The sequence below is a fragment of the Lutra lutra genome, chromosome 13 (assembly GCF_902655055.1).
Source record: "Lutra lutra chromosome 13, mLutLut1.2, whole genome shotgun sequence".
Classification (NCBI taxonomy): domain Eukaryota; kingdom Metazoa; phylum Chordata; class Mammalia; order Carnivora; family Mustelidae; genus Lutra; species Lutra lutra.
In genome coordinates, this window is record NC_062290.1 from 26,149,748 (window position 1) to 26,175,055 (window position 25,308).

Genomic DNA, 25,308 nt, shown 5'->3' on the forward strand with positions numbered 1-25,308 from the left:
CAGAGGATCTGTGGCCTGAGTAATACCTAACTGTGATTTAAGATGGCTTGGCAGTAGGTATCACTTTATTGTTTTTATTTTTATTTATTTATTTTTAAAAAGATTTTATTTATTATTTATTAATGAGCAGGAAGAGGAGCAGAAGGAGAGGGACAAGCAGACTCTGTGCTGAGCGGGGAGACAATGTGGGACTCGATCCCAGGACCCTGAGATCAAGACCTGAGCAGGAACCAAGAGACAGACACTTAACAGACTGAGTCTCTCAGGTGCCCCGTTTTATCTCTATGCCCAGCCTGGGGGCTTGAATTCATGACCCAGGGATCAAGAGTCACATGTTCTACTGACTGAGCCAGCCAGGTGCCCCTGTTTGCACCAATTTAGCTATAATTCTGGGAAAGATGATCTTGGCCCAAGGGCGGGCCCCAAAAGAAGGGGAGAGAACTAGTCTGTGGAGCACTGCCATGTGCCTTTTAAGTACTTAATGTTGTTTCCATTTTATTGTCACAACAACTCTGCAAATGCTGTATTAAATCCCCATTTCACAGACAAAACCCCTGAGGCTCAGGGAGACAAATTGACTTTTCCAAGAACGTAACTAGTATGTGGCAAAGTCTCATTTGAGCCCATGGCTCTGAAACCTCATCCTAATAAGAGCTCCGAGTTCTGGAAAGAAATGCAGCCCAGGGGAAGCACTACTGAGTTAATATCCGGAAGTACTCATTCTGTCAGTGGGGAAAGCAAACCACCACCAAGCTAAAGGCAAAAAGGTCAATCAAATGGAAAAACGATAGGCCTGGCAAGACAGCAGAGTTTCATCCATCTGTGTACTTTGAAATCCTCAAAAAACGTGCCAGTGCTTAGTTGAGGGGATTTGTAAGAAGGCCCAAGTATTGGCTTGATGTATTGATTCCACGGGAAATGAATGTTTGGGCTCCAAGATCTAGGAAGGGCCGTACCCATCTTTGTCTCTGCTCTCTCTTGAGGGCTCTCAAACAGAGTCGCCTTGAGGCTGAATAGCTTGTCCATTGATCAAAGGAAGAAAACTGAAGTCACTGCATTCCCAGGAGCCTGGAGATTTGTGTGAGTTGCACAGTGAGTGGTTAGGGAGATCAGTTCACACTGACCAGCCCTTCCTGAGAACCGGGACTGGTCTGAGGGTGCAGATTTTCAAGGAGCCACACATCTCGGTGCTGTGCAAATGCGAGAACAGCCTCTGGCAGTGAGGGCCCTCTTAGACTTGGCCCCCAGACACCTGGCTCAGCTCACCCTACCCGGGGCCCTGCCAAGAACAGTCTCTGAGTTTATTTTGGACCAGTGTAGTGTAGGCGTGACGAGTATGGTCTCTGGACTCGGTTCAGCTTCCAATCCAGGCTTTGCCTCTCATGAACACTAACTGGCTGGGACCTTAGGCAAGTCATTTCAGCAGTCACTTCTCTATACATCCGTTCCCAGCAAAAAAAGTTTTATAGGGGCACCGATCTTACAGCAGGCTGGCTGTGGGGGTTAAACAAAGTACTGGGTGGAAAGTGGAGGGTACTGGGTAGTAAGAGTGTGCACACTTGAGAGTCCAAGGGAAACCTGCCAGCCGCTGCCCAGGAGGCAAGCCAGAGTGGACTTCTAGGGCTCTGGAAGTGTCTAGTAGGCCAAGCAGGTTACTGTCACACCTAGTTAAAAAGGTTAACAAAGGGAATGAAGAAAAAGCATGGGTTTGGTCTGGGTTATGGTAATGGCAACAGAATCCTCGTGGAGGAACAAAGGCTTTCTAGGAAGACCATTTTGAGGCTGAGAAAATGAGATTCCCAGAGATAAAAAAACCTTCCCCTTTATTTTGTATGTTCAGAGAAGAAGACTGCTGTGTGAGTGATCTACAGAAAAGCTTCATACTGGGCTGGGGCTGGGTACAAACTCTCCCCAGTTCTTACCCACAAGAGCGCTTAGCAAGAGTGGTAGATGTGTTTTGATGGGATCAGGTTGGGATCTTATGTGATTTCAGGGTCCATGGACCCAGCCCAAGGTCTAAACACTGAGGCATCATTTCCTAAGTACCACAGTGCTGGACATTTTGTTGTGGGAAACACTCACTGTCCCTTTTCATGGATGAGAAAACAGGATACTGCTCATGAGGGAATGGTGGGTGGTTTTGGATGTTCAGCTAAATTAGGCTGTCACTGGGGACGAAGAAATGAAACATTGTTATTTCTGGGAAAGGGAACACCCATATATGTTTTCATCATTTCATAACTATGATGGCAAAAATCACGAATGGGTGCGAAACTTAGCTGGAAAATTTTGATAAGAAGAGCATTTATAATGTTGAAATTTTATAATTGTCAAACCTGAAAGATGCATTCTGAACCAAATGGTCACTAAGAATGGGACAAAGTGACATCAGGTGTCTCCTGAAATGATACACAGAGGAGGACAGATCACTTCTGTGGTGCTCCTGCCCCAAATGAGTAACTTGAATCTAATAATAAAAATGTTAGAACCAGGGGCGCCTGGGTGGCTCAGTGGGTTAGGCCACTGCCTTCGGCTCAGGTCATGGTCTCAGGGTCCTGGGATCGAGCCCCGCATCGGGCTCTCTGCTCAGCGGGGAGCCTTTAAAAAAAAATGTTAGAACCAATCAAAGGATATTTTACAAAATAACTGGCCTGTATTCTTTAAAAATGTTAAGGTTGTGGGAGGTGATGAAGACAGAGAGACCATTTCAGATTATAGGACACCAAAGATACAGGATGAGTAAATGCAGCACGTCACCTGGGGGTAGGTCCTACACCAAGGGCAGTGTTTGTTATAAAGGACCACAGAGGGGGCAAGTGGACCAAATTTGGAATTTTGTCTCAGCAGTGTATCAATGTTAAACTTCTTCATCTTCATAACTATACTGTGTTATACAAAAGAATGTCCTTAGGTAAACATTGGATAATTATGAATAGAGGGATATGATGTCTCTAATTTATTCCTGGATGGCTTAGGGAAAAAAGCAATGATGTATAAACGTATATGAGTATGAGAGAAAATGAAAAAAAGCCAATGAGGCGATGTGGTCATGGTGAATCTGATTAAGTTATGGGAGTTTATGTTATTCTTGCAACTCTTCTATAAGTTTGAGATGATATCAAAGTAAAAAGTCATAAAAGAGGTGTTTTCTGAATGATTCACATATGTGAACATATAAATTTTGCCTGTCAGTTATGTATGTGGACAATGGAATGGTTAATTTATAAATATATATTTCCTCTTGAACTATTTTTATTTTGCCCTATAGAAAACAAGAACCCATAACAGTGTTTTTCTTCCCATTCATACAGATTTTAGGAAAGCACTTCTTTTTCCCTTGGAGAAATGACCTACAGACAAAAAAGCAGTACCACCTTGTGAAATGGGCGAGTGCTGAAGTCAGTAGCTTGAAGACAACCCCCCGGGGCAGGGAAGGAAACACGCTTGTTACAAGAGATGGACCCCGAGCTGTGGAAACGGATCACTTCTGTTTTCAACACCACTGACCCGGAGTACACAGTAAGGTACCCTTTTTCTCTTGGCGCCCAGTGCCACCACCTCAAAGGGATGAGTTTTGGTCTATGGTCTGAAGAATGTTTTTTCGAATGACACAGAGTGTTTTTGAGGAGTTGTGCAAAGAGAAATGTTCAAGCGTGAATAAGAATCATGCCGAAGCAGAAGGTCAAGGTCAGGGAAGAACCTACAGGGAAAAGGAAACTCAGAATGTCAATATCTTGCTACTTCAACCAACTGTCTCTGTTGAACTCAAGAGGGAACCTCAAGAAATTTGAGGGGTCAAATCAACATATATATGCTGTCCCTACAAAATCTGTAGGGTTCTTTTCCTGTATGGTGATGAATGTGTGTCCTGAGGCAACAGAGACAGACATGGAGGCCACCAACATTAAAAACTAAGATGGAAATACTGCTTCCTTCAAAATGAATTGGGGGGCACCTGGGTGGCTCAGTGGGTTGAAGCCTCTGCCTTCGGCTCAGGTCGTGATCCCGGGGTCCTGGGATCAAGCCCTGCATCGGGCTCTCCGCTCGGTGGGGAGCCTGCTTCCTCCTGTCTCTCTCTCTGCCTGCCTCTCTGCCTACTTGTGATCTCTTTCTCCGTGTCAAATAAATAAATAAAATCTTAAAAAAAAATGAATTGCGTTTGTGCCTGTCTTCCCCCAGGCTAGCAGCTGCTGTCTTCCCTGTTGCTGCACCTGTTTATTACCGAGGCTCCAAGTGAAAGGGGAGCTCTTAGGTGCAGGGAACTGGGCAGCCCTGAGAAGGCGGGGGTCAGAAAGTGCAGGAGTCGGTACTCACTGTGCTCCCATGATGGCCTGGCCTTCCTTCGGCCCTGAGAACCTACCCCACAGGTTTGTCTAAAATTCGCCCACAAGCCTGGTGACTGTTCACTCTCCCCCTGGGGTAGGGGAACAGAGTGAGGTCTTCAGCATGGCACAGGTATGAAAAGTACATGCGCCAAAAAGAAAATCGCAGTTGCTCTTATGGCTGGGCTGTTTGCCCCACCCCAGCTTTATTTTTTTTTTCTTTAAGATTTTATTTATTTATTTGAGAGATAGAGACAGAGAGCAAGGGAGAAAGCAAGAACAGGGAGGAGAGGGCAAAGCATGCTTCCCACTGAGTAGGGAGACCAACATGGCGCTCCATTCCAGGACCCTAGGATCCTGACCTGAGCCACAGGTTGACGCTTTTCTGACTGAGCCACCCAGGGGCCCCGCCCACACCCCAGCTTTAGCAGGATGTGCCTGTGCCCATGGACTCCCATCAGGTGGGTGGGGTACTGAAATAGCGTGTGTGCCATAGGAACTCTGCACGTCAGGGCTCAGTGACTGCAAACGGTCTGTAAATGAAGAGCCTGCTTGCTGACCCCCTTGCCTGGAGGGAGTCTGGAGGCAGGTGTGGAAGGCAGGATCCCGGATTGATCCCTCTGGACCTGGCCCATGAGACCAAAGTTGGGTGAGATCATACTCCCCTGCTTGATGTAATATAAGGCCCCTTTCAGGCAACCTACTTGGTCTTCATGAGCTAAGCCATGCAGATGATGGGTGAACAGGAGATCCTAGCCTCGCAGTGGACCAGAACCTTGCCTCCCTATTCCCTGACACAGTCAATAAAGTTTATGCTTCTTGAAAGTGGGAGCTAACGTCAGCCACGTGCCTGTCTTCCTCAGGGATCCATTTATCGTGTAGGCGGGCCATGCTAGTCTCAGAGCTCTGTTGTGAGACATTCAGCGGGACTGTGTTGTGTGGGATGGTGTGGACCTTGCTCTCAGATGCATGGTTGGCAGGTTGGTGTGGACCTTGCACTTGGATGCATGGCAGCTACTTCCTAGGTCGAGGAATGGAAGACTTGCAATTCATCTGGTGTTCACTAATGGTTTCCCATACTGGCTGATGAGGGCTGTGTCGTTGCAGTCTTCTCTTGTGAATGGGGTTCGGCAGCCACATAACACTGAGGATATTCTGACTCAAAGTTCTCATATCCCACTTGGAGGAAGTAGACCCAGCTGACTGAGCTAAGTGTTTGCTGACATGTTCAGCTACTGACCAGCCGCTCACCATCCCCAGAAAGCCCATATACATATGGACCCATGTATATGTATGTATGTATGTGTGTGTGTGTGTGTGTGTGTGTGTGTATTAAATCTTTGAATCTATAATTATCCCACACATTCCTCCTATGTGGTAAAGTGCCGATTCCATGCACATTTTGTCATTTGAAGTCAGAGTTGGGATGGATTTATTAATAACAACATAAAAAATTCTGTTATTGATAGAAGTTAAGATTTTTGGTATAGGGGTTTCCTCTTATACAACACACCCATAAAATGGTAAGATTTGCGAACACTTGGTCAAGCAGAGTAGCTTCTGATTACAGAAATGCCAACAGTGATACGAAATTTCAAATCAGTGACATTGAATTTAAAGAACTTAAGGATGTACCCCAAATGTTGTAAGTTGCTCTAACATTTGCTCTAAGTGTGAAAGGAAATGTTTAAATGACATCTTGAGCTCACTTTCATTTCAGCCTTACCCATCACTACCCTATTACTTCACATATTGGCAGAAGCTTGAGATAGTATTGGGGATCTTGAACCGGGTGTTAGAACATCTGGACGGTATTATTTGGGGACACTGGGAAATACCAGTATTTTATTCTATTTGATCTACTGTGCTAGAAACAGTTTACAAGCAGAAAAGGACTATATTCTACATATGCACTGTAACAATCACAATCACAAATTGTCAAAACTAGGTAAAATTAGGCAAGAAAACTTTGGTTCCTGAGTTCTTCTGTTAACTTTAGTTTGCTACACATCCTTTGCTTTGTTAGCGTTCATTGGCAGGTTTCAAAACTTATCAAAACTTATAAAAAATTCCAGTAACTTCTATTCATTCACTGCTAATTTTAATGACTAAAAGAAAAAAAAAAGAAATTCTATGTTCAGCTTTCTCTTCTGAGAATTGCACACACTGGGATATTGTTCACCATTGTTGTCTGTTGGCAGAGGAACAGGGCAGAAACACCTTGGCCTTGACTCATCCTGTTCTGTTGTCTTCCTTGCTCACTAATCTTCCCGGCCCCTCAGACTGGCCTTGGAGAATTTTCACCTGAACTTGGACTGGTTCTTTTGCATTGCTTTCCTCAGCTCCCCACTGAGCTGTCTCAAACCTCTGAATCTTCTAAGATCTAGCCCACCTCTTGTCAAGGACCTGACTGTCTTGTGCACCATAGAATCTCCTCTCCAGGACAGGACCCTTCCTGGGGGCAGCGGGGGGGAGCTATATAGAAGTTCTTAGGGCCCGGATCTTGGCTTCTAAATGCTATCATCCTGATAGGAACCAGACAGGACACTTAAGAACTTGTAAACAAGTTCTGTAAACAAGGAAGCTTTTAAGCCTGAAGATTGTATCTGAAGGGGTGATCTGAAAAGGAAATCAAAAGGAGTCCAAGTCAAGGTGATTTTCACACCAAAAAGAACAATGTTCATAGTGGAAAGACATCAAGTATATGAAAACTCCCAAGTCCATGAAGATTAAAAAAAAAAAATTCTAGAAAATACCTCTCGTCTTTGTGGTCACTTAAGCAGGATTAATTCCTTACTGTGAAAGTAGTTAAGGGGTAAAGTGAACATTTATATTGACTGGTAGGGATTGCATTTCAGGGTAATCAAATAGCCCAGTCTATGAGGAGCTACACTTTATGTAACAATGCTAGCACAAATAGAAGAGGAATGCTAAGATTCCAAAGGTGTGGTTTGGAGACCCCTGAGTAAGGATGATTGGTTGGCATTAAATTATTTGGTGGATAGTTGGTGAGGAGCTGGACATTCCATGGAGCCAGAGTCTCTACACACAGAGGACATACCGGCACAGGGAGCCACAAAATAGCAGAATAAGGAGATCAGGCTAATTTTAATGCAAATGCAACCTCCCCCACTTTTTTTTAATTTTAATTTTTATTTTTATTTTTTAAATTAGAGACAGTGCAAGCAGGGGAGGGGCGGAGGGAGAAGGAGAGAATCTCAGGTAGGCTCCATGCTTAGCACATAGCCCCATGTGGGGCTCAGTCTCACGATGCCCGCCCTGCCCTCCCCCGCCTTGGAGATCAGGACCTAAATCAGGACTCAGTTGCTTAACCCACTGAACCACCCAGGTGCCTTCTACCATTTTTTTAAGTGGGCCTACCAGCCATTAGGAGCCTCTGATGCGAAGTAACATGAAGTATGTGTTATCGCTTCTCTTTTTGCGCACGTATGTTTTGGTTTCTTTTTTCCTCAAGAGCTCAGAAGCGAGGTTGCCGGGGTCTGTCCGCTCCCGATTCCCCCACTTTTAGGTTGGGGTCTTGAGCAGTTCATTCAACATCTCAGAGCCTTGGTTTCCTAGACGTCTTAGGATTTTATGAGGATCTAATTAGACTATTTATGAAAGGGTGGACCAGGGATGGACCATACTATGCTCAGTAGATTAGTTTTATTTTATTGTAAATAATTATTTCCTGAATAAAGGAATACTATAGCCACGAGAGCTGTCTATACCTCTGGATCTCATCTCTCCCTTCACCCAACCCAGTCCAGCCCTTGAGATTCTACACTTCTAGCCCGGGGATGATTCAAGAACACCTACACGTGTCAGAACCTGGGCTCCCCATTCTCCCGTCATTAGCCCACGCGCAGGACCTGAGCGAGTCACTCAAGTGCTCTGATCCACGGTTTCCTAATCATGAGCCTGGAAAGGAGGTGGGCGAAGAGGATAGTGCATCAAATGGGCAGCATATGAGGGAGAAAGACAACACAGACCACGCAGGAAGGTGGTCTTCAGCATGACTATGTTCTAAACCCAGGGCACTTTGTATTTTAGATAAAATGTGATGGTTCTCCCACTCAGGGGACAGCACACTGACCCTGTTTTTCTTAATTTTTCCAAAATAAAACTGAGGGCTGTCCTGATTCTAGTCCTTCCAGGATTTAGTGAGCAAATACTGGTTTATTAAATCCTTTCATTTTTAAAATGATCATTATTCTTATTCCAGGATAAAAATTCCTTGTCCTTCACCCCTTTTAAAACATTGCCACGTGCTATTGACTACACTGATTGCCTGCTTCCCCGGCTAGGCTGCAAGCTCCATAAAGGCAGAGATTTTTGTTTTGCTCGTTGATGCATCTGCAACACCTACAACAGTACCTGGCATACACTTAATATTTGGCACACATTTTCTTAATTGTTCAAAAATCCTAAGTTGGCAGCATGGGTATTGATTGCTTTTATAAAATATAGGGCTTATATCTAACAGCCTGTAAAATGGGTATATTCACTTGTCTCCATCCAAGACTGTTTTGAGCCAGGGAAACACCAGGGGTGTTGGAGAGCACAGGCGAGGTCTGATGTAAGGATGTGTAACGTGTGTCCACACTACACAGAAGGTTGGGTTTTGTCCAGACTCAATCCAACCCAGCCTGTCTGCCTTAAAGACTTGGGCTTCCCCCTGTCCGCCTTTAGCACCTTCAGTTCCCTCACAAATAGGTACTGAGAGCTAACCAGGAGCTAGGCACTCTTCTAGACACCTGGAAGTCATCAGGGGACAAAACAAAGACCTCTGACCTGAACTGTGGGCCATGGAATTCAGGAGAAAGAGCTGAAGATCATGCCAAGAACTTGGCCTGAGCTCCTGGATGGAGTCGCCGTGGCCTGAGATAGAGTCTGTGGTGGGTAGTCCTGGGGGCAGAGATGGAAGTTCGGCTCTTGAAGTCCTTGTAGAAGTGATCCTTGCTCCTCCCCTGTCCTGCCCGAATACTCTGCCACATAATCTGCCTGAACACCTATTCTCCAGATGGAGCCCTATTAGTCACCATACTTTAGTTTTATCTCAGTCTTTGGTTTGGTAATGGCATCTGAGTGCAGTAAACAAGGGTGGGATTTTTGGAGGGGGGAGGCCACGGTCGTGTTCCTTAAACAGGACACAGGCAGCAGTCAGGTGACAGTAAATGGCACCGTTTTACCTGTTAGTGCCAGTGGCACCAACCAATTGGGTTGGAAGAAGATGAGTTACATTTGTGAAAATAGTTACAGTGCACGAGGAGGAAGGATGGGCCAGTGGCCCGGGGGTCCTTGACATGAGTTGTCTGTAGGCACTATTTCGACTCTTCAAAAAAGAAACGTCATAGCATGAATTGGATTAAATGTTGGTAGTCAGTTCTGACTGGCGAGAACATGGTTGTTTCTTATCTCACTCTTGCATTTTCTGTGTGGTAAGCATACAGATTAGAATGAGGTGGTGGTGGTTAGGAACAGGTACCAGGCTTCAATTCCAGCTCTGTTACTTATTAGCTGTGTGGCCTTGGGCAGTGACTCAGCCAGTATCTCTGTTCTCATGTTATAAAGATTGAGTGAGTTTATGTGGAAAGCACACAGACTCATTCTTAGTACGTAGCTAAGGGCTATTGAAGTGTTGACTGTTTTTGTTCTTAGAATTAAGAATAGAATGATAAGTAATTATAAATCAATCAACGGAATATTCTTAGGATTTTATAACTGCAAAGAAATCCTGCGGTCTTGAGTAAAGAAGTTCTGCTGAGGCCCTAAGACTCCCTCCGTGTGGGCCTGTGTGTGGAGTGAACCATGAGACCATGAGCTGGCCCTGGAGGGAAGACTGTCCCTTTAGATGCCCAGAGTATTTACTTGATGCCCTCAGTGACATCGCAGGGAAAAAAAAGACTCTTCCTTGTGTTTCCAGGAAGAATTAGTAATGTGTACGCAGGAAGCATGAATTCCAAGAAGCAAGACACCAAGGCTGTTTTCACACCCTTCTAGATAACAAGGCTGGTGCGATCTCTCTCTCTCTCATTCTTCAAAATTGTTTCCTTGCTGCCCTTACCATGGATCTTTCAGTGATAAACCTTGCTGTGTACGTGTGGGGTGAATTAACCTCACTGCAGATGTGGATTATTTAAGTGCATGTCTATCTTGAAGCACAGTAAGTTTTTTTTCTCCTTCAATTAGTTTGCAAAGCAAATCCGAGAGGAAAGAGATCTTTGTATATTGTCTCTTAAGTGCGATGACACTCCCAGCTGTTTATTAATTCCTGACTGTGCATATAGAATAGGAGAGCAGATAACTTAGGCTTTAGTCCTTAGGGGAAACCTACTCATGCATGCACAGAGTGTCATATAATTCCCGAGTCAGTGATTCCCTCTGTGACTCACATCTCTCCGTAGCTTTTGTTTTCCTCCTCCACTCACCGTTCTCTGTTTCCTTACTCTTTCTTCAAAGTATTCGCACCATCCCCGACGTTCAATTCCTAAGAGACGAGAACTGTTGAAAGACACAGTGATGACTGGTTACGGGGAGCAGGGGGCTGCGCAGCGATCTGTGAATGTCGACCTTAGATCTCACCAGACCCGAGCTGGGAGAAAAGTCTGCACTCATTAAACCCACTTGATCTGCGGGTGCTCCTTGTGCCTCACTCATCACACTACAGAATTTTCACAGATGCCAGCAGTGACTCCTCCTTGTAAGCCCGTAAAACCTTGGCAGTGCTGGTGGTGGTGATGCTGGATCCTGGCCTGCCCTGGTCGCAGTGGCCCCACACTTAGGCCCCCAGGGCCCCTCTTGTGCCTCCTCTTTCAGCCACTCCCCCTTAGTTGCCTTTGTGGCTCCCCTTCTTCTACCCTTGGAGTGTCCCAAGGGCTTCCTTTCACTCTGCCATGGGTGTGTGACTCAGTTTTGCTAATAAGATCCATGCATAGGCTCTCCTGAGAGCCTGTTTAGCATGCATGCTGGGATACTGTGACTTAAATTAAAAATATGCGGTTGGGATATTGTTCCCTGTTCTTGGCACAGAGCTCCCCCAAACCCGTGTAAATCCCTAAGTGATAAGAGCACTGGGGTCATCTTTTGTTCTATTGAGGTGACTCCGGATGGGCTCCTGGATGGCTCCTGGATGGGGGCCAGTCACCAGAAAGATTTGAACATGATTAGAAGCTTGGGATTTTCAGCTCCAACTCCCATTCTGCAGAGAGGGGACAGGGGCCGAAAACGGAGCTATTGACCAGTCATGCACACGATGCTTCCGTAAAGATCTCAGTAGTATGGGCTTCAGAAGGCTTCTGGGCTGGTGGACACATGGACCTGTGGGGAGAGCAGTGTGTGTAGGCAGGGCATGGGGGCTCTTCTCCCCTTCCCACCGACCTTTCTCTATGCCTTTCTTCTCTCTGGAGATTCCTCTTGTATCCATTATCCTCTCCTTCCCCATAAACTGGTAAATAGTAAGTAAACTGTTTTCCTGAGTGCTGTGAGCCTTCTAGCAAATTAACTGAACCTGGTGAAGGGTTTGTGGAAGCCTCTGATTTAGAGCCAATGGGTCAGAGGCACAGGTGACAATCTGGACTTGGGACTGGTGTCTGGAGTGTGTGTGTGTGTGGAGGGGGTAGAGATGGAGGGTCTTGTGGGACTGAGCCCTTAATCTGTGGGATCTGCTGCTATCTCCAGACAGATGGTGTCAGAACTGAGTTCAATTGCGGGACACCCAACTGGTGTCACAGAATTGCCTGGTGTGGGGTAGAAGCCCATGGCTTGGTTGTCGTGTGAGAGTAAAGGAGACGCCCAGGGAGAGAACAGGTGTCTCTTCTACACGTGTCCATATGTATTTTCCTGAAGAAAGGGTCTGGAGCTCTCATCATTCTCAAGAATCCACAACCCCATAAGAACCCGTGGGGAGAAGGGAGGAGGAAAGGAGGGAAGGACATGGATGAAGTCCAAGTTTGCAGGTGGCAGATGCTCCACACCCGTATTTGGAAACTGCCCATTGGACATCTCCACCCGACGCTCCCACAGGTACTTCCAGCCCAATGTGACTAAAACTGACATCAACCCCCCAAACAGGTTCCTGTTCCTGTTTTCCCATCACCTGTGCGTGGCATTGCCCTTCCCCCTGCTTCCCAAGTCAGAACCTTGAGGGAGAGTTTAGTCGGTTAAAACTTGCTCTCACATCTCACACCCAGCCAATCACCAGTTTTCCCTCTCCATCCCTACTTTCTTTCCATCCTTCAGCATCTGCCCTGTTCAGACACTCACCTCAATCATAGCTATAGTTTCCTTGCCAACGTCTTGCCTCTCATTCTTATTTGTCTAGTTCATCTTCACGTGACTGCCCAAGTATTTCATACACGCACATTTAATCATGTCACTCTCATTCTCAATATTCTTCAGTGGCTCCCCATTGCTCACTGAAAAAGACACCTGAACCCGGTAAGGAAGACCTTGGTCCTTGCCTGCCACTTTCCATTATCTTTTAATTCTCCAGCGTGATTTGGTTCGGCAATGCTGAACTCCCCATGGCCTCTAGAACATGCTAAGCTTTCTCACTCTGCTTTGCGGATTCAGCTTCTCTGTAGGGAACATCACGTTCCACCTCCTCACCCCTGCCCCCTCATTCTCCCCATCCAATTCGCCAGGCAAAGCTCCCCCTACCCTTCAAGCTTCTCCTTCAAGGGATGCCTCCTCTGTTATGCTTCCTGGCTTTCCTAGATGACATAAGCCAGACTCCTGGGATCTGCGCACTTCCTAGGTTAGCCCACCTAGCTACACACCTCCAAGTTTCACCCTCCCCACTGCATTTTCATTTTACACTGAAGCAAGGCTCTACAACCTTAAATGATTTACACAGGGCAGCACTCTTGCTCTGTATATAGAGAACCAAAGCAAGATTAATGGAAGGAACAAAAAGAAAGCCTGCATGCAGAGGTCTGGGCATCTAAATCTTTCCAAGCTAAAAGGGGGCGAAGGGAGAATTTTACAACTCACATGTGCTTGTCGCTCATTTAATTTCATTTGTGTCACCCATTCCTCTATGGCAGGTTGAGGTTTATTTATGACTGTGGGGATTAAACAAGATAGAGAGGTGGTACCACAACCAGAGCTCCTTGCACTTTGCAGTGATCATGTACACACCTTACGTCCTCTGCCTTGAATGCGAAGACTGTGTTTTCAATTTTTTTTCCCTCAGAGCCTAGAACTAACTAGGCAGAGAACTCTGGAAGTTCTCCACTAGTGAGGAAAGAATTCTTTAATAACAGACAAAGGTAGTGCTTTTTTATTTTAAGAAATCAGGACTTTTTTTTTCTTTTTTGACAACTGGAAGCCTGTATCTCCCACTCCCCTTCCTGCATTTTGCCCATACCTCCACCTACTCCCCCTGGCCACTGCCAGTTTGTTCTCTGGCTGTATGGTTTTGTTTTGTTTTTCTTTTTAGATTCCCCATATAAGTGAAATCATAGGGTCTTTGTCTTTCTTTGTCTGACTTATTTCACTTAGCCTAGTAAGAATTAAGTACATTTTCTGAATGAATGCGTAAAATAAGGAACTCAAAAGAAGACATTTTCAGATAATTCTTTTTGAATTAATTCATCATGCCTTTGAGTAAGCACGGTGCCCATCAGGCACTAGCTCCTCTACTAACAGCTGGAGGGAGAATGCTGAAGGATGGCAAATGCTTTCGTGGTGTCCTGGGCCAGCCTTGGCTCTCAACGCCCCTGCCTACTGGCTCCTCACAGTAGTCTGTGGTGTTGTCCCTCATCCCGGTTCATCGTTGAGGCAGCTGACGTACAGGTGGATTAGATAGAGTGCTAGTTCCCTGTTAGAGCAGGACTCAAACCAGACAGACCACATCCAGAGTCCGTGCTCTGAGCCTCTGTACCACACTGCCTTTCCATCCGGTCCCCGGTCCCGCTAGCCCCCTCCCAGTTTTCATTCATCTATAAAAAGCATTTTCCTAAGCTCACCACATATATTACCTCATTTAATCCTCACAATAACCCCAAGGCAGGTTCTATTACTTTCCTCCCTTTTCAGACAAGGAAACGAAGGCTCAGAGGCATCAGGTAACTGGGTCCACATTACTTGGCTAGTAAGTGGCGAAGCTAAATGTTCAGCCCCTGTAGACACTCTGAAGTCCCACCCCCACCCATTGCTTTTCTCTTCACCTGCTCACTCAGACAACAGTAGCGTCATCAGAAAGAGCAGCTCCTGAAGTGACACAAGTGAGTGAACCAGTCAGGCTTCCAGGTGAGCCTTGCTCACCTGCTTGCTGGGATGGGTCCCTCCGCACTGCCAGCTGTGGGCGTGGCCTGGAGTAGGTGTGTCCTGTAGGCGTGGTCTGAATGGGTGGCCAGGCTGGGTGGGAACTGAGCCCCACGTGGAAATGGCCAGGAGACTCAGGGTAATAAGCTCTTCCACCCTTCGTATGGGTGGGGACGACTAGCTAACTCAACACTTTTGGAGCTGGGATCTTCTGATCTAGTTCAGGGGACACAGTCAGCTGTGTTCAGGGACCAGGGGCTCAGGTGAGGTCTTAACCCCTCACCGCTGTGTGATGGTGGGTCCTTGACCTCTCTGTCTTAGAGGTGGTCTAGAGGGCTTCAGGGGCAAACAGCCAATAAATGGTACTGGTTTCTTCATTCAGAAACTCAGATACATCTTTGATAAGAATCCAGACCATCGCTATATTGTACACCTGAGACTAATTATTACACTGTATTTTAACTTACTGGTATTTAAATAAAAACTAAAAAAAAAATAATAAACTGAGGCATAGAGGAAAAAAAAATAATTTCAGAAACCGCACTACGGAAAACCCTCCTTGCCAAATGCAAGCAACTTTCCTCAGGTCTCATTCTCTTTAACTTACCTGACCCCTGGCTCTACTGATGGTGCTGCCTTCTGCTGGACACTCTGCTGGGTTCTCTTCACTCCTGCTGGTGCTTCTCTTCCCTCCCCAGCCTTGGAGGGTGCTGCTCCTCTAGAGGTAGTCTCAGAGGACTCACCCTCCCACCACCAGCAGGAGGCTTTCAAATCGCCCTCTTTTGCCCCTTCCTCCCATCCTAGCCCTGTTTTGGTCTCCAGTTGCTGCCTGGGCATTTTTGTTGTAAGTTTTCCTCTCCTGTTACAAAGCACAAGAGACCACATGCTCTCTAATACCTGGGTTCAGGACAGCTAGACAAAAGAGATGAACATTTAAAATGCTCATTTCATATGCTCCAGCATTCCACTTGTAGGAAACTGACTTACAAAAATACTCAAGTTTTCAGGGACACATGTACAAAGATGTTCGTTGTAGCATTAATAAAAGAAAAACATTAGAACAGCTCATAGGGGAAACTGCGAATTATGGTACATTCATACCAGGAGAGAGTAAGCAACAGAAAGAATAAAGCACATCTGTAAGAATCGATATAAAAGGATTCTGCAAGTTACATTTTAAAAGAGTAATTTGGTGAACAGTAATTGTATATCATTCTGTTTGTGGGTGCGTTTGAAAGCATGTACATGAAGTATAAATCAAGGTTTAAAACGGGGTGTCCAAATTAAAACGTCTTTGGACTTAACCTGAAAGCTACAGCTGGTATCAGAGCCTAAGAGCAAATGACAGGATCTCGCTGTAAAGTATTAAATTGCAAAAAATCTAAAGACTACTATTGTGTCTATATGGGTGTGGAGGAGGTTAAGATCTTGACATGGGATGGAATCTGGAATCTGCAAGGCCTTTGTGGCTAGACTGACAGAAAATAAAGCCAAAGTCTGGGGCTTCCCCTTAAGACAACTGCATTCTGTTCTAGGAAACTATGAGAAGCCACTGGGTTATTCTGAGTGAGGGAGAATGGATCTGTGAAGAGGCCAGACTGGAAGCTGGGACACCAGTTGGACAGATTTGGAGAGTTAGGCTAGCATTTGGTGATTAGGGCGAAGGATAGTGGCAATGTGGAAAAAATATGGAGTCTTTAAAGGTAATCTGGCTATCATTTACTTAGAAAAGCCACCTTAGAGATCAGTAGTTTTGTGGGGTGACCTGGGGAGGGCATGGAGAGTCCTGGCAATGTTTGGGATTCTCATAAGGGATGTGAGCAGAGAAGTAGAGAGGGAAGTTTGAGTGAGTTTGGATGTGCCCTTAGAAGCCATGCTGAAGGTAGAAACATGAGTTGACAGCATGTAGACATGTAGGGTGAACATGAGCCAATGGTCCAGTATTAATCCCAAGAGATCTGACATTTCGTTGAAGATTAAATGATATCACACATTAAAAACCTCCAGCATTGTGCCTGGAATGGAACACACACTCAGTAAATGTTAGTATCCCTCCCCTCACAAAATACTTGTTCAATGAGCTCATAGTCAACGATTAATCCCAAACCAGAGTGACCTTTAAGGCTAAACATACAAATAGGTCATGGGGCTAATTCAGAATATGAGCACGTCACACACTTGCTGAATTACACAAAGAAAACCATTTCAGGAAAGGAAATTTGGTTCTCTGCGCCACCATTGGAGCCACAGATGATCTCTACACTTTCCTGTGCCTCCTCCCTGGTGGATCTGATGGGAGGTCCAGATGCCAGTTTCACTGCCCAGCTCACCTGTGCCTTATACCCTTTGAGAATGCCTTGTGAGTCCTACTGGCTGGGTGTGGATAAACTCATTTTAGAGGATCTGTTTGTTTTCATCCTCCACTCTGCCCCACCCACCCTGATTTGTCCTACCCTAGGGTAGAACTCACAAGGATGGACAATGAGAATTTTCAACTCTATGGAAGGGGGTGGAGATAAAATTCATCCCTAGTAACTGCTAAGGGAAGTTTCTGGTTTGGAAATTTTCTGAAAAGACTCCTCCTAGCTATTCCAATCCTTTTGTGCTCCTTTCTTCAAAATAAGAATCAACTTTCGGGGCTTCTGGGTGGCTCAGTGGGTTAAAACCTCTGCCTTCGGCTCAGGTCATGATCCCGGGCTCCTGGGATCAAGCCCCGCATCGGTCGGAGCCTGCTTCCCCGTCTCTCTGTCTGCCTCTCTGCCTACTTGTGATCTCTGTCTGTCAAATAAATAAATAAAATCTTTAAAGAAAAAAAAAAAAGAATCAACTTGCCTTTTCTGGGGGACACCTGGCTTGTTAATTTTTCCTGAAGCTCATTGACTAGAGAATTTCAGGGGCTGTTCTGGAGGTGGTGGTCTGGAGTTCCAGCGATTTGAAGTGGGGACTGGAAGAGTAGCTAAGGATGGAACCCCTGAGCTTATTTCTCTGTGTCTGATGTTGAGATGCCTTCTGGACACCCATGATGGAGGGGTCAAGGAGGCAACCGAATTCTTGAGGCTGCCATTAGAGCCAACTCAGAACTGAAGATAGAAATTTAGGACTTATCACTTAGATCAAGAGTGATTCACTTTTCTTACGCCATGGACCCCTTTGGAATCTAGTGAAGCCACTAGACTTTTTCTTACAATGTTTTTACATGCACAACATAAAATGCATATGATTACACGGGAAACACATTAAAATATAAACAAGTTTTAAAAAATTGTGATGAGTAGGGGACGCCTGGGTGGCTCAGTGGGTTGAGGCCTCTGCCTTCAGCTCGGGTCATGGTCTCAGGGTCCTGGGATTGAGCCCCGCGTCGGGCTCTCTGTTTAGCAGGGAGCCTGCTTCCTCCTCTCTCTCTGCCTGCCTCTCTGCCTCCTTGTGATCTCTGTTTGTCAAATGAATAAATAAAATATTTTTTAAAAAAGATTTTATTTATTTATTTATTTGAGAGAGAGAGAGAGAGAGAGATCACAAAGAGGCAGAGAGGCAGGAAGAGAGACGAAGGGAAGCAGGCTTCCTGCCGAGCAGAGAGCCTGATGTGGGGCTCAATCCCAGGACCCTGGGATCATGACCTGAGCCAAAGGCAGAGGCTTTAACCCACTGAGCCACCCAGGCACCCCTCAATAAATAAAATAAAAAAAAAATTGTGATGAGTAATATAACATGCTCCTATATTAATACATTCAATAACAGGTCTAGTAGGAAGATGAGTTAAACTAACAACCCAAGCTCTGAGAAATTATGACTGTAATTTCAAAGTAATAAAAAAGTAAATGATATCTTCAGATACCTGGAACAACTCCAATGTAATGTGAAAATGTTTGTGATTTCTTTTGGCGACAAACTGTCTCCTACCTCACTGCTGGCACCATCTCAATGATCCCCTTGTTCTTCTTTGTCTATGTACTGTAATCTCTTCAAGCTCCTCTTCCTCTGCATCCTGAGACGGTGCCAGCAGTGAGGTAGGACAGGAGCCAGGAGAGGGTGGAGTCAAGAATCCAAGAGAAGAAAATGTCTTTGGGGAAGGATCCAAAGATCTGCATTGTTTATAATTCTGCATTTGTATATTGGGATTTACTATGTAGAGCATTTTAGATTCCTCTCTGTTGGACCATTCCCATTGTTTGTTCATTCATTCATTCACTCATTCATCCATCCATTCATCCATTTATCCATTCCATCCACCCATCTATCCATCCATTTATTAGTTTTTGTCAACTCCAACAATGTACCAACCAAGGTTTCCTAAGTCTGGGAATACAGAAGCAATGGCCACTTATTCTCTGACAGACCCTCAATATTCATGATTTTAATTCTTACAACAATTCTTTTATAAATACTTCCACTCAGTATATGAAATCAGGGCAGGAAAGGTTAAATAAATTATCTAAAGAAAGGGAGATAGCCTGGATTTAGACCTGACTCCTGAACCCTACACCTTTATTAATTTTTTTTTAAGGATCTAAAATTCAAGGTTGTTCATGATTCTCTTTAAATTCTTTTACCTCTGCTTTATTGAGATGTAATTGACATATAGCTTTCTGTAAGTTTACATGATGATTTGATATGTATACATTGTGAAACAATTACCACAATAAAGTTAGTAACACATCTATCACCTCACATCGTTAGAATTTTTTGTGTGTACGCTAAGAATATTTGAGATCTAATCTCTGCAGATTTCAAGTATATAATGTGGTATTGTTAATTACTTACTTCATTACCATGAAATACATTCAACCTCCAGAACTCTTATAACTGGAAGTTTATACACTTTGACCAACATCACACCTTTCCCCCATTTCACCTTTCCTCAGCCTTGGTAATCACCAAACCTGTTCTTTGCTTCTTCAACTTTTTTAGATTCCACACATAAGTTATTTATCTTTCTCTGACTTACTTTACTTAGCATAATGCCCTCAGGGTTCATGTTGTCATAAATGGTGGGATTTTCTTATTTTATTTTTTTATGGCTGAATAATATGCCATTCTATCCATACACTACATTTTATTTGACCATTCATCTGTTGAAGGACACATAGGGTGTTTCCAAGTCTCGGCTGTTGTGAACAATGGGGCATTGAACATGGGGGTGCAGATGCATCCCTTCTAGGTATTGTTTTCATTTTCTTTGGTCATATACCGAAAAGTAGGATTGCTGGTAGTTCTACTTTTATTTATTTTTTTAAAGATTTTATTTATTTGAGAGAGAGTGAGAGAGAGACAGAGAACATAAGCAGGAGGAGTGGCAGAGGGAGAGGGAGAAGCAGGCTCCCCACTGAGTAGGGAGCCCGAGGTGGGACTCAACCCTGGGATCCTGGGATCACAATCTGAATTGAAGATAGACACTTAAGCAACTGAGCCACCCAGGCACCCCCATTTTTTTTTCCCCAAATCAACAAAGTGCTCCTTTCATACTTAGGATGTTAGGATAATTCCATTTCTAAAATGAGATTATTTCTGTGGTTTCAGTACAGTTATCAAGGGTGTAGGAAAATACACATTCTAAAAACCAATCATAAATTCTCTTGTTTCCATCTTATGTTTAAAAAACAGAAGCAGCAGCAACACTAGATATGGGGTCAGAAGACCCAAGATCAAGTCCGTTTTACAGATGAGATTTTCCCGTTCTGGAGAGTCATTTAACATTTTGGACCTCAGTTTTGTCTCATTCACAATATGAGGATTGTCATAATCCCTATCTAGACATGATTCATTGTGCTGTTGGCTTTCCTCCTTCCCCACCTTAGAATACTGTTGTTTCAAAGTTCTAGAATGACTGTTACAAATATATCCAATCATCAGTTTCTGCTACTGGAGGAGTCAGAATCTTTATCCAGATACTATTCGATACCTACAGTTATCTGGTGTAATTATTTGAATATATTGAAAGATTATTTTGATAAAAGCTGAAAGGCTGGGTCATAGTTTTTATTACCTTGGATCAGAGATCTTTTGCAAGACTAGATAATAAAGAAAAGATAAAATGTGAACTGAAAAAATTATGAATGTGAGGGAGAAGAAAGACAAAAATTCATCTCTAAGTAATCTAACAAATCTTGAAAAAAACCTATGCTCATTTCCTTTTGTTCCATTTTTCTTTGTGTAAGAAAAAATTCTCTGCAAGACATTATGGTGTAGGATATGGCTTGATGGAAACACGTAAATAGTAAACCCACTTTTTAAAAATGGAAAGAAAACTGCCCTGGACAGATCTGGTTGGAGTGTTTTTTTTTTTTTTTTCCCTTTTCTTCCTCTCAATCTATAAAACAAACATTTGGTAGGTAGCTGTCATAAACCCAGTTCATACAACTTGTTTTGGCACCTTAATAAAGTCTCAATTCTCTTTGTAGACACTCTGGCCACCACCTTCCATGAAGGGTTTGCTCAAGGCAGATCTGGTATGTTCTAGAGCCGTGTTGTCTGGTGTGGTAGACTTTAGCCACACATGGCTATTCAGATTTCAACTGGAATGAATTGAAACGAAATAAAACTAAAAACTCATTTATTTGGACACATTAAGCACATTTTAAAGTTAATAAGGCTTATGTGACAATGGCTTCTGTGTTGGACCCATGCAGACGTAGAACATTTTCATCATCACAGAAAATTCTATTGAATAGCAGTACTTGAGAGCAATTTATCTCCCTCGAGAATATTTGGTAAGATCTGGGGATGTTTTTGGTTGTCAGAAGAGAGGGCTGCGTGCAGGGCTGCTGCTCAAAATCCTACAGTGCTTAGGGTAGTCGTTAACAAAAAGGAATTACCTGGGCAAAATAGCAACAGAGCCAAGGTTGAGAAACTGCTCTAGAGGTAGGATTCTGTTAGACTGGGATCACGATCTGAAGATAGACACTTAAGCAACTGAGCCACCCAGGCACCCCCATCAGGTAACCAGCACACTGAGATCATGATGGGACACTATAGGATTTAGCTCAGGGCATGGTCCCTAAGATCACAGGTGACAGATATCCCTGGATTCTTTTATTCTGTTTGGGTTTTTGGTGATTGGGTAGAGTCTCTGAAATATTTGAACCAATCCACATATCATGAATACCATTAATTTCCCTAAATAAAAGCTCACTTTTGGGGTGCATGAGTGGCTGTCAGGCAATGAACTCTTGGCTTTGGCTCAGGTCATGATCTCAGGGTCATGAGATGGGCCCTGTGTCAGGCTCCGCACTCAGTGGGGACTCTCAGATTCTCTCCCTCCCTCTACCCTTTCCCCTGAGCTCACGCATGCACGCTGTCTCCCTCTCAAAAAACTAAATAAAATCTTTGTTTAAAAAAAGCTCACTTTTAACAATCTTATGCTGATTACAAAGCCTATGAATTTCACCAGTGAAAAACCTATCTGTGACATTCATTATGTGAACCACAATGGCTCTCCTATAGCCAAGAAGCCTCTGGAATGAGGCCTTTCTGATAAAAAGCGGCCGACTACTTGTCCCTGATCACTGCCAAAACACCTCAACCTGGGCTGCCTAAGTAATAGTATTTATCTATGACTTTAATTTGATCTCCAGTTCTTAACTCTCATCACGGATAAAACAAGCCAGAGCATAGCAAAGATCTGCCACCTTAAATTATATTATTTTTCAAAGGATTCAAACATCGGTGTACCACACACACCAAAAAACTAACTGCAGGGATATGTGGGAATCTTCAGCTTTCTGCTACTTCTTTTCCTTCTTTGACCCCAAAGCTCAGGGCCCTCATTCCTCAAATACACAACAGTACACAGGCAGGGTGATTCATTCCCTGTCCAGTGCTGCCTGCAATGAGTCATGTCTTACTTAACTGGGCCGAAGACCAATTATGTATGCATCACAGTCTGTCCACCTTGTCTGAGCATCTCCCATATTCTAGTGCCTTGACACTGACTTGGGTCCAATGGTTTCCCATAATGACACCTGACTACCCTTGACTTGGGGGCTTTCTTTCCTTTGTCTATAAAATGGAAGGGGTTGGTTTGCTAATCCTTTAGTTCCAGCTTCATATAACTACACTGTCGACTTCAGTAGCAACCTGACACTTCACACTAAACTCAAAGAAGTTCAAGTGATTTTGCTGTCTCCTTAGAGCTCCTTATCATGGATTTCAGTACAGCTGAAGTAGTTAGAGAAGAAGTCTTGATGTTTAAAAAATTCTCAGGGTATTATAAGAGAGAGAAAAGCAAATGTAGCAAAATGTCAGTGAATCTAGATGAGGGATATATAGGTATGCATTGCAGTATTCTTTTATGAAGGGTGACTTTTTTTCCAATGAAAAATTAAAATAAAAACAAAATGAGGCGAGTTTATAACGCAGTATTGTTGTCCAAGGGGATTGGTTTGCTTCCTACTAAAGTCAAACTCAGAAATTTCCCAACTATCCTAAGAAACATACTCTTTCTTTACAGAAGCTGTTGACACATGTGAATGAAAAGACCAGGCAAAATGCCCCCTCCCCACCAATGGCTTTGGAGAATGCCATGGTCCAACCCTTCAACTAACTTGTCCTTTTAACAAATCAGGAATACAGCATTTATCTTCTCCTCCCACAACTTGAAGATACAGACATAAAACTCTTAAACATGATAAATTACAGCTTTGAACATTAAGTACAGTACAGAATGTACTGTAGATGTACTCTCTACTCTTTATGATTTTCATTTTTAAAATAGGTTTTTATTTGAATTTCAATTAGTTAACATACAGTGTAATATTAGTTTCAGGTGTACAATTTAGTGATTCAGCACTTCCATACAAAACTCGGTGCTCATCACAACAAGTACCCTCCTTAATCCCCACCACCTGTTTAACCCACCCCCCACCTACCTCCCTTGTGGTAACCTTCAGTTTGTTCTCTGTAGCTAAGAGTTTGTTTCTTAGTTTGCCTCTCTCTACCCTGAACCCCCCCACATGATTGTCTGTTTTGTTTCTTAAATTCCACATATGAGTGAAATCATATGTCTCTCTCTGACATATTTTGTCTCTCTGACATATTATCTTGCTCTGACTTATTTTGCGTAGCGTTATACTCTCTAGCTTCCACGTCATTGCAAATGGCAAGATTTCATTTTTTTTTATGGCTGAGTAATATTCAATTGTACGTATATGCCACATATTCTTTATCCATTCATCAGGTGATGGATATTTGGGCTCTTTCCATAATTTGGCTATTATAGATAATGCCCCTATAAACATCGGGGTGCATGTATCCTTTTGAATTAGTACTTTTGTATTCTTTGGCTAAATGCCTAGTAGTGCAATTGCTGGGTCGTAGGGTAGTTCTATTTTTAACTTTTTGAGGATTCTATCCTGTTTTCTACAGTGGCTGCACCAGTTTGCATTCCCATCAACAGTGAAATAGGGTTCTCTTTTCTCCACATCCTTGCCAACATCTGTTGTTTCCTGTGTTGCTAATTTTAGCCATTCTGACAGGTGTGAGGTGACATCTCATTGTAGTTTTGATTTGCATTTCCCTGATGATGAGTGATGTTGAGCATCTTTTCATCTTTCTGTTGGCCATCTGGATAGAGTCTTCTTTGGGAAAATGTCTGTTCATGTCTTCATGAATTTTTCAACTAGATTATTTGTTTTTGGGGTTTGAGTTTTATAAGTTCTTTATACATTTTGGATACTAACTCTTTTTTTTTTTAAATTTTATTTTTTATAAACATATAATATATTTTTATCCCCAGGGGTACAGGTCTGTGAATCGAATCGCCAGGTTTACACACTTCACAGCACTCACCATAGCACATACCCTCCCCAATGTCCATAACCCCAACCCCCCCTCCCCCCATCAACCCTCAGTTTGTTTTGTGAGATTGAGAGTCACTTATGGTTTGTCTCCCTCCCAATCCCATCTTGTTTCATTTACTAACTCTTTATCAGATATGTCATTTGTAAAATACCTTCTCTCATTCTGTAGGTTTTTTGCCTTTTAGTTTTGTTGATCGTTTCCTGTGCTGTGCAGAAGCTTTTATTTTGATGAAGTCCCAAAAGTTTATTTTTGCTTTTGTTTCCCTTGCCTCAGGAGACATTTCTAGTAAGAAGTTGCTATGGCTGATGTCGAAGAGGTTACTGCCTATGTTCTTCTCTAGGATTTTAATGGTTTCCTGTCTCGCATTTAGGTCTTTAAACCATTTTGAACTTATTTTTGTGTATAATGTAAGGAAGTTGTCTGGTTTCATTCTTTTGCATGTAACTGACTAATTTTCTGAGCACCATTTCTTGAAGAGACTCTTTTTTCCATTGGACATTCTTTCCTGCTTTGTTGAAGATTAGTTTACCATAGAGTTGTGGGTTCATTTCTGCGTTTTCTATTAGTTCCCTTGATCTACACATCTATTTTTGTGTCAGTATCATACTGTTTTTTTTTTTTTAAAGATTTTATTTTTATTTGTTTGACAGAAAGAGGGATCACAAGTAGGCAGAGAGGCAGGCAGAGAGGGGGAAGCGGACTCCTTGCTGAGCAGAGAGCCCAATGTGGGGCTCGATCCCAGGGCCCTGGGATCATGACCTGAGCTGAAGGCAGAGGCTTAACCCACTGAGCCACCCAGGTGCCCCTATTTATTTATTTTAAAAAGATTTTATTTATTTGTTTGAGAGAGAGAGAGAGAGAAAGAACGAGAGCAAGAGTGAGCGAGAGAGAATGAGTGGGGGGAGGAGCAGAAGGAGAGGAA

The 25,308-nt window shown here is 43.6% G+C and overlaps 1 pseudogene; it reads right to left on the reverse strand.

Moving 5' to 3' along the window:
* Positions 1–4,180: 4,180 nt before the first annotated feature.
* LOC125082956 (dual specificity protein phosphatase 5-like) lies at positions 4,181–15,428 on the reverse strand (annotated as a pseudogene).
* Between the last annotated feature and the right edge of the window lie 9,880 nt (positions 15,429–25,308).